Source organism: Oryctolagus cuniculus, chromosome 8 (genome assembly GCF_964237555.1).
Source record: "Oryctolagus cuniculus chromosome 8, mOryCun1.1, whole genome shotgun sequence".
Lineage (NCBI taxonomy): Eukaryota > Metazoa > Chordata > Mammalia > Lagomorpha > Leporidae > Oryctolagus > Oryctolagus cuniculus.
In genome coordinates, this window is record NC_091439.1 from 73,961,734 (window position 1) to 73,980,923 (window position 19,190).

A 19,190-nucleotide genomic window follows, 5' to 3' on the forward strand; every position below is an offset into this window, starting at 1 on the left:
TCAAAGGTTCTAGCAGCTGGTCCTGTTTCTTTCAGATTGCACAAATTACCAAGAGGTGTGGAATGCAGAAAATTGTCTAGAGTTAAATTACTTCTTCTGGCTCAACCGCACTCCTAAACCCTTTAGGGAATATGAAATTCTCCTGGTGGGCTTTTAGGACTCAACCAGGATTAAAGGACATACGCGTGATAAGAAGGTTAATACTGCTGGCCAAAAGCAGAGTTCCCAAAAAGAAAAATCACAGCAGATTCTACTCACAAAAAAGTGAAAACATCATTCGTTTTCCTAAAACCACCAGGGACATTCTTGACCATTCTGTTTGTAACTAGAGTGAATGAACTCACCAGAGAGGGAAATCCTGAGAAAAGGAAAGCACTGTGTCTGAAATTAACATGTCTGTGTCTCTGTGTGTGAGTGCACATGCAAGGGCCCACTCTGTTATTCTCCTCAGGTAAAGGGCAATTTAGGAGAGAATTTCAGACAGTGCTTATAATAGCAATAAGGAAAGTGTGAGGATTAAGGGCTCAATACAGAAAAAAAAAATCTAAGACAGAATAATTCTCCACAACTGCTGTTCCAGAAAAGTATGATTTGTAAATGAGTACAATTAGTGAGGGTGTGAGCTAAATTTATACAACTATGGGAAATGAGTAAAAAGTAATTTTTAGTTTGCAGAGGCATGCATGAAAACAAACAAGAGTAGTGGCTTGCCACAGCAATAACATGAAAAATTATCCTTTTGCATAGACACCCAGATACCCATATTAGATTAGCACATATTAGATAGGGAAGATTTCTTGAACACAAGTTGTATTCAAAAAATGATCTTAAAAATCCCTTAAATGCAATAATGTCATCTGTGTGAATAATTCATAGGCTTTACAGCCAATTTCTGTGGCTTTATGAGGTAAAATATTTTTTGCATCCAATAAATGAACAAATATATATATATAATAAAGTTGATTAAAATAGTTTTATTGTTTATTCCTCTTATTTTATGTTTTTATTACCATGATTAAATAATGTGTGCAGTAAATTTCTCACTTAGATTATTCTACTATATGAGTAACTTTATTCAATGAGTTATAGAGGAAGACTCCTAAAATTAGATATTATTTGCCTAATCTAAGACCTATTTTCCTAATCTAAGTTAACATGACAAAGGAAGTGAAATAAAATGTGGCAATTTCACACTCAATAATTTTATATTTTTTAAAAAATTTATAATTTTACATTAGTATAATGCAATAGAAGCTTCTTTTGGGAATAAGTTTGACCCACCGAATAAAGTATGCATGTTACTTAATACATGATGTAATGTGGGGGATACTGCAAATCATATAATTACAGTATTTTATACATAGTTCATTTTAAATCATCAATTGCTTTCACATGTATTATCCCACTTTACCCATGTAAATATACATTCAGATTGGTGCTAAATGCTTCCCTAGAAATTTATAGACCAAAATTTGAGGCTCTTAATGATAATTGACTTAAGATGACTCAGCTGGTAACACAGATTATAAATCTTATGTTATTCTGATTCTCTATATGTAAAAAATAATACCCATGTTCACTTGTTTTCATACTAAAAATATTACCTCTATAAATTTCTTTAGATTTATTAAATTCTGGATTTAGTGCACCAGGCAAAATAAACCTGTATACCATGCAGAAATTACTACCAAGCACCTCTAAGAAGTATAACCTTTTTGAGAATGTTAATCCATGGGAACTGGGTAAAAGTAGAAATAAGATGTGATATTCCATTTCACAGAATGACTTTATTTGTTTCTCAAACTTTTTTTTTTTTTTTTTTTTTTTTTTTTGGGAAACCAAGGGGCAGTGCTGGATTCCTTTTCAGAAAAGCTGCCTCTCTTATGAATGGAGGTTGTGAACATCATGTATCATCTGCAGGTGTTTCTCAAACTTAAGCTCCCTAGACTATGTCATGGCTCAGATTTGGTCCAAGTTCTTGGTAGCAATGTCTTGGCAAGAGTGCCGGATGCTAACAGTCAGACAGTGAATGAATTTTTGGATAAACACTTTGTCTTGCGCAGACCCAGATACCTCTTGTGCCAATTTGATTTTGTCAGCTTCACTGAAAAATCAGTTGTAGCTGCTGACTGTTTATGATATGAACAGACACTTCACCCAATTTTTTTTTTATCCAGATTCAGCCGGAGAAAAAGTATTTACCAGGAGGTTCAGTGGTGGCAGCAGGGAGGGAATTACCAGGACTTTGGAGATATGCCACACACTCTGGAATAGTCTCTCTGTGGTTTGGGGAATACCAGTGTGTCATACGCACTCTGACACCTTGTTCACTGCTGTTGTTATGGATGGCTTACAGGCCAGCACTTCGTGTGAGATGCACAGTGAGCTACTTCCCATGCTCCCCTGTAAGGCACGCAAACCTGCACCAACAAGGTACTTGTCCTGAGCAGCAGTGGCCACATTGCCCCCAGTGATTGGAGACTGGGGTATCATACACAATAATACTGACCTGGAGGGTAGTTTCCTAAGAACAGTCATAAACTACTATGTCTACAGCAGTCAGAGCCAGCTAGTCCAGCCCACACTTGTCATCCTCACAAGGGTCAGTGCCTTTGCTTCACACCAGTTGCTCTTTGATGTCTTTGGAGACCAGCGGGTAGTCCAGTTCTTCTTTAGGTAAGGCCTGGTAATGATGGCCACCAGCTAGCTGTCTTTATTTACAATAGGTGACTTTCCCTTATTGATGTGCTGCAAATTTCATTTGCTTCCTTCAATGTGATGTCTGCAGGGAACATCACTAAATCTTCCCTCTGTTGTGATCTATTCCAAAAAAAAAAAAAAAAGTTTATGCTCTTTCTCCTTGAGAAAACTAATAGACTTCAAGGAGATGATGCCTACCAAGCAGCTCCCCTTCCAGCCTATGGTCATACTGGGGATACCACAAGAGCCATGTTATGGCCTCAAAAACATCCCACACTGGGGTGAACCAACGGAAAAGGAAGACGTTTCTTTCTGTCTCTCTCTCTCACTGTCCACTCTGCCTGTCAAAAAAAGAAAAAAATCCCACACTTGATTCTTAGTGTAAGAAATAACCCAGTGGAGTATTTTAATGAGACTTAGTGTGGCCATGAATGATATCAGACCAAAGCAGGACATAGGACAAAAACTCCAAAGTTGGTCAGCTGCTAAATTTGCTCTGCAATTTTTGTAACTTTTAGCAGTTTGGTAATCTGCAACCATTAGGTACCAGGTACAAAGTGTTCTCCTGTCTCAGTTCCTGATGCCTTGATGGTATCACAATGTAACTCCCCTTCCCCTGTTCTAGATGTGCCCAGCAACATCCACCCTTTCATCTCCCTCACCCTGCCTAAGACACTGTGTCAGGTTTCAATTGTACCTTCCAAGTTTCTCAACCAATGAGAAACGGGAAAGTGACCTCTGCGTGGCATGGTTACAATGAGATGAGTTTCTGAGGGAGGTGCCTGCTTCCATCTCCTGGTCACCAATCTCAAGACCAAGTAACAATATATCACTTTCTGCCTCCTTTATGTTCCTGAGTCCATCCTTTGATGCGTAGGTGGTTTCAAGTGGGCATTTTCCCACATTAGAGCTGAAGATGACAGGGTCTATGATGAATTTCTGCTCATAAGTTTTCACCTTCTGAACTTCATTAACCTGGAAACCAAATGTACAGCTGTGATGGATGGAACCAATCACCTGCAGTCATTGTTAATGGCCACACCAGCCTCTGTCACAGTGTCCAAGGGGAAATCAATGTGGTTTTCTGGGTGATTTTCTAGGTCACAGCAGAAGTCAGGTCCACTTGGTTCCTCAGTGATGTTGATGTACTCAGGGATGTTGATGTACCCAAAGGAAATGGGACAGTTGCTGCACGGCAGGGAAGTGAATTGGGTGGAGGTCTTTCAGGCTTATGGCAGCATGAGAGTCTATTTCCATATCATCCTATGAGGCATTTGGAGGTGAGGCCATTCCACCATCAAAGGCTGCTGTGCTGTCGTCCATTGTCAAGCACAGCACACGCTCCCTGTAATCAGATGGTCTGGAAGGGTAGAGCTAGAATGACTTTAGATAATACTATTGTGTTGTATGTGTTTTAAAAGCTACACAAAAGGATTTAGATTGCTTTCACTACAAACATAGGATAAATATTTGATAAGATTTAGTCTGATTTGAACATTACCTAATGTACACATGCATCACAACTTCATATGCCACACCATAAATATGCACAATTTTTGTGTCAAAATAAATTTTAAAAAGAAGTGTAATACTATATGTTATTAGCTGTTTAAACTTATGTATAAATCAGATTATTCCTGAAGAAGTAAGTTTGAAAGAAATTATGGGAAGTATAGGCATTCAGAAGTTATGAGGAATATGTAAGTAGATAATGGATGCTTTAAAGAAAACGGATCCAGGAAATAGTCAATTACTATGTTAGTAGTCTATCCTATCCACTCTCTGCTCCAGAACAACTGTCAAAGTAATTTGTTAAAATGAAAGCATTCTTGGCCCTAGGATATCTTACCCCTTAAGGGTCTTCCTATATTTGTTAATGTTTTTTTTTTTTTTAACAATATTTTTTCCTTATTTCATTGTAAGTATGATATAAATCTTTAGCCATTTTCAAATTGAAAAGAAACCCTCAAGATATATTTCAAAGTGAATTTTTAGGTTGCATTTGGGTACATTTTCCTTCTGAAACAAGCACAAGTAAGGGTGGGATCCAATTGCATTTAAGAAAATTGAGGGGACATTCACAAGCACTGATGTGACCAAGAACAAGAATTTACATTTTCTGATTGGTCATTTGGTGACTAATACTATTAAAAAGCCCTTCAAATAATAGACAATATCAAAATCATGTCACACATAGTTTATGGAAATACAAAGTATGCAAAATAGTTTGGGATTTGTGGTAAAGTCATGTCCATTTCCCCAACTGATTTTCTGAAATGGTGTCACACAGTACAAATAAGGAATCAGACACAGCAGGAGATGAATTGTGTTATGGAAAGTTGTATTCAGGATTATCATTACCTAAAAGTTACAACCAATTTTTAAAGAAACATGGAATTTCAAAACTACATTCTTTTACTTTAAAAAGAGTTCAGTCTTACAGATAAGAGGTTTATTTAATAATAGCAATTTTTCAAATAACCAACTATTTTTCTTCCTTAGGATAAGTTATGGATGTTAGAAACACATACTATAGAGTGTAAAAAGAAATCCAAAGCCTAATTTTTTCTTCTGAAAAGCTGCTTTATCAAAGCAAATCACTTTCTTTGCAAACTCAGAGTAACCTCAAAAAGTCTACTAACAAAGAGAAAACAGATGGACCAACAGCTTCAAAGTTAGCCACACTTAAAAAGATCTAAAATTGATTTTTAAATAGAAAAAATCAGCAAAGCATAAAATATAATGAGATTCAGATGAAAATTACAAATTGCTAAGATCTAAAAGGAATTGTCAATTGTTTTCATTTCATGAATGTCAACTATTGTCTATTTTTAAATGGAATAACTTCTTGCTCACTTACAATATGAATATTTTATTTAATAATTAATGATTCAAGATGTAATTGAAACTTTAACATATTTTGATTTACTGATTTTATAAGATAACTGTGGCTAGAATGGAGAAGTGACTTGCATTAGCTTATAAAAACTAATAGATGAATCCATAATCAATTCAAGACTTCCATAGCAATTTTAACACTTTCATGAAGACTCTATCAACACTAATTTGAATACAATGTCACAATATCTATATTTGATGTAAGAAGAATAAAAGAAAAGTCTTTATATTGAAATGTTACACAATACTGGCTATTATGTAGCATTTTAACAACTCGTAAACTGTGATATGCAGATAGAGTTATATATGTTAATTCTGGAAAAGAATGTATACAGAGAAAAAACATTTAAAACAGTACATGGGAAATATTGTGTAATGGATTGTAAGATATGTAAGTTAAGGCATAAGCAAGTGATGACAAAGCCTACATGTATGCTAACTGATCTTTGCAAGCTATGTTGTGCCATGCTAGGCTGTCGTTAAAAGTGAAGACATTCTAACAGGATATTGGCTTATGATAGATCTACTTGTGTTCTTCTGATTGAATTCATCTAGAAGCAGAAGGAATAATTCTTCCTGGTTACAAAAATGATGTCTCCTGTATTTCAATAGTGGATCTGTTAGAAGGTACAGATACCAGAATTATAAAGCTAAGCCAGGCTCACATCCTAGGAATAAAGGTGATGGTTGTCACTAATATCTAAGCAGACTGGCAGATTCTAGTAGGTAGCAAATTAATTCTCGATAATACCAACCCAATTGACTCTGTGCTCTGTTAATATTCTAGGTAAATTTCTACAAATCACAATGAGAGGAAAAGTATCTGAGATCAGTATCTAAAACTCATCCTAATATAAAAGTCATTGCATGTCCTTTTCTAGCTACATTAATATTTCTTACCCCTTCTTTTTCCCATCATTATTCTTTCATTCATCCATGTATCCATGCATTCTTACTGAAAACCAATATAAATAAAAATAATTCAGGAGAAACAAATATCAAATATGCTGTACTATCCTCAAGAATACGCTTTTGTTTAAGGAACTGATTTATTACTGTTTTTAGATTTTTTATTTACATAAGGTTAACAAATTTCATGTATTCCATACATACAGATTTAGGAGCATAGTGATACTTCCCACCACACCCTCCCTCCCGGCTATGATCCCAACTTCCTTCCTCCTCCTTTTCTTACATTTTCCTTTAATTTTAGAATGACATACTTTCAGGTAATTTTATAATCATAAGCATAAACCTCGAATCAATAAAGAATTCAACAAATGGAAGAAAAAAATCACTTCAACATCAGAACCCCATAATTTCTTTATCCAGTCGTCAGTTGATGGACATCTGTTTTGATTCCATATGTTAGCTATTGTGAATTGAGCTGCAATAAACATGAGTGTAAAGAAAACTCTTTCATATACTGATTTCATTTTGTTTGCATAAATTCTCAGGAATTGGATGTTTAGGTTATATGGTAGATCTATTTTCAACTTTCTGAGGAATCTATACTGTCTACTACAACAGTTTAAATTACTAGTTTAAATTCCCATCAACAGTAGATTGGAGAATACTTTCCCCACATTCTCACCAGAATTTATTGTTTTTTGATTTCTGTATGATAGTCACTCTAACTGGGGTGAGCTGAAACCTCTTTGTGGTTTTGATTTGCATTTCTGTGTTGACTAGTGATTCTGCATATTTGTTCAAGTAGCTGCTAGCCATTTGAACTTCATCCTTTGAAAAATTCCTGTTCAAGTTCTTTGCCCATTTCTTAATTGGATTGTTTGTTTGTTGTTGTTGAGTTTTTTGAGCTCTGCATAGATTCTGGACATTAATCCTTTATCAGTAGTATAGTTTGCAAATATTTTCTCCCATTCTATCAGTTGCCTCTTCACTTTCTTGAGTGTTTCCTTTGCAGTAGAGAAACTTCTCGGCTTAATTTAATCTCATTTGCGTATTTTTGCTTTGATTGCCTGTGCTTCTGGGGTCTTTTCCAAGAAGTCTTTGACTATCTGAACATCTAGCAAAGTTTCTACAATTTTCTCCTCAGTAATTTGATGGCATCAACTCATGGATTTCCACCCTTGATCCAATTAGAGCTGATTTGTAAAAAGTGTAAGTTAGGGGTATTTTTTCATACTTCTGCATGCAGAGATCCAATTTTCCCAATTCCATTTGATAAAGAGACTGTTGTTTACCAAGAGATTGATCTTAGCTCCTTTGTCAAGATTAGTTGGTTGTAAATGCATGGATTGATTCCTGCACTTTTGATTCTGTTCCATCGGTCTGCATGTATATTTTTGTGTTAGTGCCAGGCTGTTTAATTATAACTGCCTTATAGTGTATCTTGAAATCTGATATTGTGATGCTTCAAGCTTTGTTTTGTTGTTCAAGATTGCTATAGCTATTCATGGTCTCTTGTGTTTTCACTTGAATTTTAGCATCATTTCTTCTAAATCTGAGAAGAATGTAATTGATATTTTGATTAAAGTCTCATTGACTTTTTAAATTGCTTTTGGTAGTGTTGATATTTTGATGATTTTGACAGGCAGAGTGGACAGTGAGAGAGAGACAGAGAGAAAGGTCTTCCTTTTCTGTTAGTCCACTCCACAATGGCCGCTGCAGCTGGTGTGCTGCAGCTGGCGCACTGTACTGATCTGAAGCCAGGAGCCAGGTGCTTCTCCTGGTCTCCCCTGTGGGTGCAGGACCAAGCACTTGGGCCATCCTCCTCTGCATTCCCGGGCCACCACAGAGAGCTGGACTGGAAGAGGAGCAACTGGTACAGAATCCAGCACTCCGACCGGTACTAGAACCTGGTGTGCTGGCGCCGCAAGGTGGAGGATTAGCCTAGTGAGCCACGGCGCCGGCCCAGCTTTTGTCTTAAAGTCTATTTTGTCTGTTATCACGATAGCTATTTCTGCTCTTTTTTGCTGTTGATTAGTATGGAATATCTTTTTCCATCTTTTCACTTTCAGTCTGTGTGCATCTTTGTTGGGTAGGTTTGTTTCTTGCAGGCAGCAAAAAGATGGATCTTGCTTTGTAATTCATTCAGCCAGTCTGTATCGTTTAAATGGATAATTGAGGCCATTTACATTCAAGTTTATTAATTTAAGTTAACTATTTGGCCCTGCCATTTTCCAATAAATATTCCTATAGATTGCTTTGAATTTCCTTTGTACATTTAGTAGGATATTTTCTGACTTCACATTTTTTCATAATGATGACTTTCTATTTCTGTTTATAGCCCATTTTTATGCATCATTTGGAAGCTGGATGAGTGGTTACAAATTCTTTCAAGTTCTGTTTGTTATGGAAAGTCTTTATTTTACCTTCATTCCTAAATGTGAGCACTGCAGGGTATATTAATTTGGGTTGACAGCTTTTTTTTTTTCTTTTAAGACTTGGACCGGGCTGGCGCCAAGGCTCAACAGGCTAATCCTCCGTCTAGTGGCACCGGCACACCAGGTTCTAGTCCCGGTCGGGGCGCCGGATTCTGTCCCGGTTGCCCCCCTTCCAGGCCAGCTCTCTGCTATGGCCTGGGAGTGCAGTGGAGGATGGCCCAAGTGCTTGGGCCCTGCACCCCATGGGAAACCAGGAGAAGTACCTGGCTCCTGCCATTGGATCAGCGCGGAGCACCGGCTGCAGTGCGCCGGCTGCGGTGGCCATTGGAGGGTGAACCAACGGCAAAAGGAAGACCTTTCTCTCTGTCTCTCTATCTCACCGTCCACTATGCCTGTCCAAAAAAAAAAAAAAAAAAAAAAAAAAAAAAAGACTTGGACTATGTCACTCTGTTCTCTCCTAACCTGTATGGTTTCTGATGAGAAATCAGCTTTCAGTCTTATTGGAACTTCTTTAAAGGAAATCTGGTATATCTTTCATGAACATTTTAGTACCTTCTCTTTACATTTTACAGTTGAAAGTTTGACTATAATGTGTTGTGGTGAAGATCTTTTCTGGTTATATCTATTAGGAGTTATATGTGCTTCCTGTACATTGATGGTCCTTTCTTTCTCCAAATTAGGGATTTTTCTGTCATTACTTTGCTGAAAGGGTCTTCTAATCCATTCTCTCTTTCCCCTTCTTCCAGAAGTCTTAAGACCCAGAATGTTGCATTGTTTGATGGTATCCTATAAATCTCAAAAACTGTTTTTAATTTTTCTAATTTCTTCTTCTTTTTTCTGTTCTGACTGAGATTTTCCAAAGACTTGTCTTCTTGCTGGAATATTATTTATTCTGCCTCACCAAGTCTGTTGTTAAGGTTTTCCACTGTATTTTTATTTGACATATTTAATTCTTCATTTCTAATATTTCAGTTTGGTTTTTCTTCAAAATCTCAAATTCACAAGTACATTTTTCATCCAAGTTATAGATAGATGTCTTCATCTCAGGAATTTGCTTCTCATTGCTTTTCAGTAATCTTAGGATCATTCTTTTGATTTTTTCCTGGTATTTCATCAATTTCTTTGTCTTTACAATCTAATATTGAAATACTGTTGTGTTCCTTTAAGCCAGTCATATTGAAGGAACTGAATTTTTATGAATAAAAATTAAGATGAAATAAGACTTCATATGTCACTAAAACAGTAGCAGCCTATATGGACTTGAGGCAAGAGGATATCACATAGTAAGTTATATAGTGTGTGAATATTATGGCTAATAATTAAAGAAGCTTAAAATTTTAAGTAAAATGAGGGTATTTTGAAGCTCATATGAGATAAATGACATAACAAAGCAAAAATTTAGGTAGGTTAATTGCATAACTGAAAAGTAATCAGTCTGAAGTAACAATGCCCACAACAAAGCATCACAAAATGTATATAATTGTTTGAGATAGAAGAAGGCATATGTCACAAGCAGCCATTAGAAATAAAGTTGTACATTTCCAATAATTCAAATGCTTACATAATATGCCAGAAAAGAATTTTAAGTGTCTATGAAAAGTTCAAAACCTGTTCCAACAATTGGTGTATAATACAGATATAAAGTACAGATAAAACATAGAAAAACATATCTGTATCAAATCTACTTTAATCCTGTACCATACAAAATATTCACATATGTCAATTTTATAAACTATCTATTTCAGTAACAAATGTATTTTTAAAATTGTTTTATAAAAACAAATCCGATACAGGTATCATCTTTATGATTCCCCTAGAGTGTTTTTTATCAGGAAGAGATAGATAAGTAAAGTAAAGTCAGAAAAGTAATCTACTTGCAGCACCAGGGCGTTTTTTGACTGGATAATATTACTCAGGGCCTTAAAAATATTTATACTACCTAAAGGAGGGAGATTTTCCTGTACCCATCCAAATGAGTCTGAGAGACACAATCTAATATGTGAAGAGTCCAGAGAGCCTTAAACTTTGCTAGGGGAATACCTGGGAGCCAACTCAGCGATCTCTTGAGGAGAGAGACAGGACATTATGCCTGCATCCCTTGGAAGTCTAAGGGTGCTGGAAACAATTCTCCAGTGCCTTAGGCTGTGGGAAAACTCCAGCCACAAAGGCCTTGGACGTCTTGCTAAAGGATAATAGGCAAGGCTCTGTTTATTGCACAGGATGTCGCTTTCCTCTTCATGAGATACTGCCTAAGACAAACAAATGGTCAAGGGGCTGTTGTCTCACGAGATGTTCCTCTCCTCCTTGTGAGAGATAGCCTGACACGTATCATTACATAAGCAAAATTGTGCTTTTGTGAACAAATATAAAATTTGACACCACATGGCTTAATGACATCCGGAGAGAATAAAAGTTACCAGGAGAGGCAAAGAGATGTTCCTTCTCTGCCCACAGAGAGGCACCTTCTGCCCAACCCATCCCCTCCACTTTTCCATATTCCCTTGTTTTTGTCTGTGCATTGTGCTCCTTCCTTCTTCACCCTAGAAAAGTTGTTGAGTAGGTGCTGGAAAACTTTTTTCTCTTAATATTTATATTTTTCTTTGAAAAACAGACTGAGCATGGGGTTTAGGAACAGAGAATAACATATCCAATTCCTCAAATGGAACTCCATGCTTGAAAGGGAATCATGATTGCTCTGCTTCTGGCATTCGGGAAGTGTTTGTTGAATCTATATTTGTTGAATAACGAATGAATAAAGGGATTACCAACTTTCTCATATCTACTATTTTGCATGATTTCATTTTACTACACAACAGCTCAGACAATTTTAAAAAATGGAATTGCTAGCAAAGTATGCTGTGATTTGTCAGTAAACAAAGATAATTCTATAGCATTCAAGCATTCAGAATGTCTTAAAAAACTATCACAGATTCTCCATTAGTCCTTACCTCACCTGGCCCAAGTCATGTCCTTTTCAAGTTCATTCTTAAGAACCAAAGATCTGCATACATTTTAGCACTTTTTTAAAGCAGAGTGTATGTGATACCTTTTCACCTCTTTTTGTGTCTATCTCACTGGAGATAACTGTGTTATATGGCAGTCCTGAATGTTTTAAACTGTATAGTTCCTGAATATAATCAAGTATAATTTTTTAACTGCTTAGTGAAACCTACAAGAAGGTAAGACTTTGTACACAAATAAAATCCTATTGCTATATTTGAACAATACACTTGAGTGAATAATCAGAATTATCTCAGTAATGAAGATATTTTCTCTTTTCTTTTTAAAAGCCATCAGTTTCTATGAAAAATCTACTTATGTCTTCACTAAAGTAGACTGGCCTCAATGAGTGGTACCATTTACCCAAGTGTGGAACAAAACACTGCCTCCATAGAAACCGCTCAGAAGTAATTCATGCAGAATCACTTTACAAGAAGGTAAATTTGGCACATAAAATCTGGACAAGAATTTCTAGATAGCACATAATTAAATCAAGTGTTTTCTGCACAGTCTATTAGAAGTCAGAGTCAGTAATCAGACTAAATTCCATACAAATTAGTGTAGTTTTAAATCCCAAGTGCGGGCAGCTACAGTATAGATATTTAGCTGCACAAGACTCTACATCATGTTCTATTTCAATCAGGCAAAAACTAATTTTAATTGTGTATAAATTTTGCATTATAAGAACCCCTTCAGGAATTGTTTTATATAGAGACAGCTAAGACTCACAGAATCTTAACAGTTCAGTCAAGATTTGAATGGCCAGAATCGTACACCAGAGACATAGTTATCTTCCTTCTTTCCCTTAGAGTGAATCCTGCACAAATATATTCTTGCCAAGTTGTACCAAACTATTTCCAACAAGAAAAAGATCACCAATTAACTGCCATGTCACATTCAGATGAAGCTTAAACATTTACTCAAAATTTAACAATCCAAGCAGGCATGAATCCTGATTACTTTGAGGTTTACTTTCAAGGCAGATTCTACCTTAGGGAAAGCTTCCTTTACCACTTCATTTGCAAGAAAGTCAACCTATATTTATATTTATCCAAGAATCATACATGGGAACATGTGTGAGTTATAAGTCAAGCTAAAACATGTTATGAGTTAAGTTAAAAAATGATTTAGTGCTTCTCATTTGGAACTTTTGTTTTGTCTTAGGGATCACAAATACATGTTCATGAAGAGGGGTGGAAGTATTATTATCTAAGGGATGGAAGTCAGAAATGCTGCAACATCCTTACAAGAAAGAATGGTCTCATTCAAGATATTGATAGTGCTGAAGTTGAGAAATATTGACATAATCAAAACCATGATTTCTGTTAATATTTTCTTGAATTTACTCAAGAATAAAAACATTTTCTTGTCTCTGACAGTTTATATAACTATAGATGTAATTTATCAATTCAGGTTAAGTAAATTCTTTCGTATATTCCATTTGTAACCATTTCAACTACTTATCCCACAGCCTTGGAGTTTCGTGCCTATCAGCCCCTACTATGGACAATGATCACACACAGGATGTCACTTAACTGCAGGAAGTAATTGATCTCAATTTCACTCTGTTAGAAGCATCCTTCCTTATTGATTTTGGGATGCACCTGAAGCATCACTGCAATTTTTTCCCAACAACCTGAATCTGCTCCTATTGATCAACTAATATTGGCCTTACGGCAAAATCTGTTACACCAAAGACATGAAGTGAGAAAAGATGAATATAAAGTAAAACTCAACTATGGGGAGGAACCAGCAAATGGTGCTTGGTTATCTAATAGCATTAATGATGAAAGAGACTTTATACTAAATTAACTTTAGTATAATTATGACGTTAAATATACTTCAGTAACAACCTTTATTCCTTTTTTAAAAAAAAGATTATTTACTTATTTGAAATTCAGAGTTACAGAAAGAGATGGAAAGACACAGAGAGAGAGAGAGAGAGAGAGAGAGAGATCTTACATCTACTCTTTCAATCCCCAAATGGCCATAATGGTCTGAACTGGGCCAAATTTAGGAACCAGGAGCTTCTCCCAGGTCTCTCACATGGATGCAGGGTACCAAGGACTTGAGACATCCTCTGCTGCTGTCCCAGGTGCATTAGCATGGTGTCAGATTGTGAGTGTAGCAATGGTGACCAAACCGCCACCCATATAGGATGCCAGCACCTGCGGCTTTACCCACTATGCCACAGCGCTGCCCCCCTTTATCACTCTTTACACAATTGTCCAGGAGGTCTGTTAGTGATGTACTTACTTGTGAAAGATTTATCTCTGGCCAATAAATTATTTTAGTTTGTGATGCAAACTTGATTAGAATCTGTGCTCTGACAGAGATAGTTGTTGGTTTCTATCTTATCTTATGGAAATTCTATATAATATTTTGAAAACATTTTAATATTTCTGAACTTAATTTTCTTCTGTAATATGAATATGTATGGTTGTCACAAAAGAATATGTAATTTGTGAAAAAAAATGAAGAAATAAAAATAAAGGTTCTACAGTGGCAAGGATGTGGAACTTAATTGTCAAGAAGGTCAATGCGCAAAGTGCGAAACAAGAATGTAGTCTACTGGAGATATAGATGTCCCAGTCACCAAGCTCAATGAATGGGATGCTAGAATCTTGGCTTTGCCATTATCACATAGGTTCTGAAATTTAAAGCTTTATTGGACTCCTAGAATGACATTTGCTGTAAATAGCACTCTAACCTCAGAATCAACCCTTAAGGCTTCTTGGGTTGGCTGAAAGGCCTGTAAGAGCATTTCAGGCATGGAAATCCAACACTCTGTAGCAAAAAATACGCTAAACAAAGGATCTCTGTGAGACCTCAGTGGAAAGAAAAGGCCATCAAAAAAGTATGTACTTTTCTCTGAAGTGGGGACAGAACATCCACTTTGCTTATGGCCATGTCCAAATACTGAGGGAATCTATGGTCACAAAAGGCTTCCATAGCCTTGGCAGCCCATAGCAAGAGCCTCGGGTAATCACTGATGTCATAAATAAGAAGTCACTGTACACCTACAGTCCATGTAGGACCTCCATCCATTATGAGTTGTACTATGAGAATTGACTACAAATCTTGTTCTCAAACTGTACTCTATATGTTGTGTGTGTGTGTGTGTGTGCACGCAAACTGTTGAAATCCGTGCTTAACATGGAGTTGGTTCTCTGTATATAAAATCAAACTAAAATGAACTATTATGAAGAAGGGGATGGGAGAGGGAGGTGGGATGGGTGTTGCGGGGGAGAGTGGGTATGGGGGAAAGAATCACTTATTCCTAAAGCTGTACCTATGCAAAATGCATTTATTAAATAAAAACATAAAAAAGATTAAAGCTATGCACTTGTCCACCAGGCATAAATAATTGATGTAAACCTGCTATGCTATTCCTGATTTTCTACAATAAGAGATGATTAATTTCAAGTCATTGTCCAGCCACAGCATCCTTCATCATACACATACATCAGTAATTCCTTAGGCTCATCCCCACAAACAAAAATGGATACAACAAAATACCTTAGTCTTAGAGGCAGAGATTTCATTTGGCAGTTAAGATGCCTGCAATTCCTATCACATTGCCTGGTTCCAACAACAACCTCTTTCTCCTGAATTTGGCTCCTTCTAAAGCTCTGATGAAAGCTCAAGTAATTTGGTTGCTGTCATCCACATGGGCGCCTAGGTTTCCAAGCTCCTGTCATCAACCCTGCCCAGCTAGCCATCTGGGAAGTGATATAGAGAATGGGAGCACTCTCTGTCTCTCTCTTTTTCTCCCCCAACATAAAAATAAAAATATATACATAAGTATATATATTATTTTTAAATTTGAAAGTCAGAGTTAGAGAGAGAGCGGGGGACACAGAAAACAATCTTCTATCTGCTGGTCCACTCCCCAGATTGCCTCAACGGCCAGGGCAGGATCAGGCTGATGTCAGGAATCAGAAGCTTCTTCTAGGTCTCCCACGTGGGTATCAGGGGCCAAAGCACTTGGGGCATCTTCAGCTGCTTTCAAAGGCCATTAGCGGGGACCTGGGTTAGAAGAGGAGCAGCTAAGGCATGAACTGGCACCCACAGGCAGAGGATTAGCCCACTAATCCACAGTGCTGGCCACAAAATACCTTACTTTTAGAAAAGATCAGGCCGGCGCCGCGGCTCACTAGGCTAATCCTCCACCTAGCGGCGCCGGCACACCAGGTTCTAGTCCCGGTCGGGGCGCCGGATTCAGTCCCGGTTGCCCCTCTTCCAGGCCAGCTCTCTGCTGTGGTCAGGGAGTGCAGTGGAGGATGGCCCAAGTACTTGGGCCCTGCACCCCATGGGAGACCAGGATAAGTTCCTGGCTCCTGCCATCGGATCAGCACAGTGCGCCGGCCGCAGCGCACCGGCAGCGGCAGCCATTGGTGGTTGAACCAACGGCAAAGGAAGACCTTTCTCTCTGTCTCTCTCTCTCACTGTCCACTCTGCCTGTCCAAAAAAAAAAAAAAAAAAAATCAAAGAATCAGGTGATTGTGATGTGTTAGCACAATGTTTGACATAAGTTAACCATTAAGATGACAGTTATTGTACAAAACTGTCAGCAAAATGAGCAGAAATTGAATGTCCACAACAGAAACAAAGACATCAAGTATTTCAGAAAAATAAAATTTCATGAATATGGTAATTCCTGTCATTTATAAATTATGACCATGTAAAAATACTAGAGAAAAAATATGCAACATCATAAAGGAAATAATTTAATTATTCTGCCCCTTTCTCTGTAGTAGATTGAAGTAAATTACTGCTACCCTTCAGCTCATAAACATCTTCCTGTAATAAGAACTTTTTTCTAATGATCCCAGTGGGCAAATATGTCTACCAAGTTTGGACAAAATTATTACTTTTACCTTACTGTGTCAATATGAAGCTTGGAATTCATTAGACTACTTTGAGATTAAAGGGTCATTCTTTCATTAAAATAATTTTGAGAAACATACATTTGTATGGTCATAAATTATGAACTAAAATTCAAATTATTCTGTGTTTAAATTTACAAAGGAAAAGTAAAAGCAGATTTTGAAATTCAACTTTTCATGTCCATGATATTGACTCATCATGGGTAAGCCATCAGAGAAATGCAAATAAAAACCATAATGAGACATCATTTCACTCTAGTTGGAATGACTATTACAAAAGTGACAAATAAAACATTTGGGAGGATGTGGAGAAAAGTAAACCCTTATACACTATCAGTGGGAATGAAAATTACTAAGCCACAGAAGTATAAACATTAGGACTGTATGATAATTCCTCGAAAAACTAAAAATAGAGTTACCAAATGATACAGCTATCCTGCTTCTTTGTACATACCTGAAGGAAATGAAATCAACATATCCAAGAGATACAATTATTTACAATAATCAAAATTTGGAATCAAGGAGGTGACCTAATGGATGAATGGGTAAAGAAAATGTGATATATACCAACAATGAAATATTGTTCATCATAAAAAAGGATAAAAGCCTGACATTTCCATCATTATGGATGGAATTGGAAGTCATCATTTTGAATAAAATGAGGCCAACAAAGAAAGCCAAATACTGTATGTGTTCTTTCATATGTGGAAGTTTTAAAAATTTCATATGAACTTAGGATAGTGGCTACTAGAGGTTGGAAAAGATCAAGGGAGTAAAGATACATACAGGTCGAATAAGCAGCACTACAACACAGATAGAAGCAGTAAGTTCTAGTGTTCATTAGCACAGTGGGCTGACTGCAGTTTATAACAATGCAGGATGTAGTCTGAAGAACTAGAAGAGGAAGAGGATCTGGTAGACTCCAAACATAAAGAAAAGATAAGGAACTGGAATTCTGATTGCATGTTATGATCAATTTATGCTGTGTACATGTGCTGCAATGCTGCACCACATCCCATAAATTATGATACAAGTATCCATGTTACTGAAAGCTTGAAATATGTCATTGTAAAAATTAAAAGAAAAATAAAGAAGGAAGGGGGAGGGAGGATGGAAGGGAGGGAATGCAGAGTGGCACTACCATGCTCTTAGGACTGTATATATGAAATACATGAAATTTGTTCTCTTTATATAAATAAAAAATAAAAATAATTAATTAAAAATAACAAAAACATATTGAAAATATGAATACATGTGAAGAACTATGAATGGCTTGAGGTTTTTATCCTGCCTTCAGGCTACAGGTTCACCCAGCACCGTATTGTGGATACTGGCAGAAGACATGAGATTCTGGGGTCTGGGCCAAGTGACTTTATTACTCTTGGCAAAGCAGGCAGCATAAGCTTTATGAGCTTCTAAATCCCATATGGGTCATGAAAGCAACCCACGTGAACACTGCATAGACAATGCTTTTGCATCATATTTGAGAAGCCGAAACATTTAAAGGAGGCTTCTAACAACTAGTTATTGCAATTTTTATTGTAAGTAGCATTTTAAACATTTAATGTACATTGGCCAAGATCTTCATGTGTGCGTGTGTGTGTTTTATGAGAAGAAACATCCACAATTTCCAAGAGATAGTTTTGCCTTAGATAAAAGCATGTGTTTGTCAAAATGGCAAAATGTGTGCACAGGATAACAGAGAAAATACTAATTACTGCCTAAGTCATTGGACTTTTATTTTTATGGAACAGTGATTAAATGCAATGTATTCCTGCAATGAAATCAAGCAGAATCTGTTGGTTCAATTGCTAAGGGACTCTGCATTCTGAATGAAATGTAATATTCAAATATTCTCAAGTATCATTTAAAGAAGTTATATCAGAATACATTTCTGATGTTTCTGCAGGACTCTTAGAAAGTCCTTAAACATGGTTAGATATGATATCTTTTTGATCTTTAATTTAATTTGATAACCTCATTGCTCTAATGCTATTCATTGATAATAATTTTATTCCTTCTGGTAATAAAGCATAATATGCTAGACTGAATTGTGACTTCTGGGGCAGTTTTTCTCTGCCTTGTTGGAAAAGTTATTGAATCTGCAAAACCTCTTCAAAAAGTAATTTTAGTGTGATTTAGACTTCTTGGCAGTTATCCTAGTATCCCTGGAAACACAGATCTTCCCTCCCTTTTTCTTATGAGTACTATCACATATCATATATCTTTGTCAGTGCCCCCCAAGATCTAGCTGGAAGCTTAGCATAAACATAGTAACTACATCCTCGCCATTGACATACCCATAAACTTACCAAACTTTGAGCTAAGCAGGTAGTCTCACAGGATAATCACATTT

The 19,190-nt window shown here is 36.6% G+C and overlaps 1 protein-coding gene and 1 pseudogene across 4 annotated transcripts in view; both read right to left on the reverse strand.

The window, feature by feature from the left end:
* CCSER1 (coiled-coil serine rich protein 1) overlaps positions 1-19,190 on the reverse strand; it is a 1,459,660-nt gene that overhangs the window by 13,424 nt on the left and 1,427,046 nt on the right. The gene's annotated exons all lie outside the window — the stretch shown is intronic.
* On the reverse strand, positions 1,261-5,465 carry LOC127483167 (inosine-5'-monophosphate dehydrogenase 2 pseudogene; annotated as a pseudogene).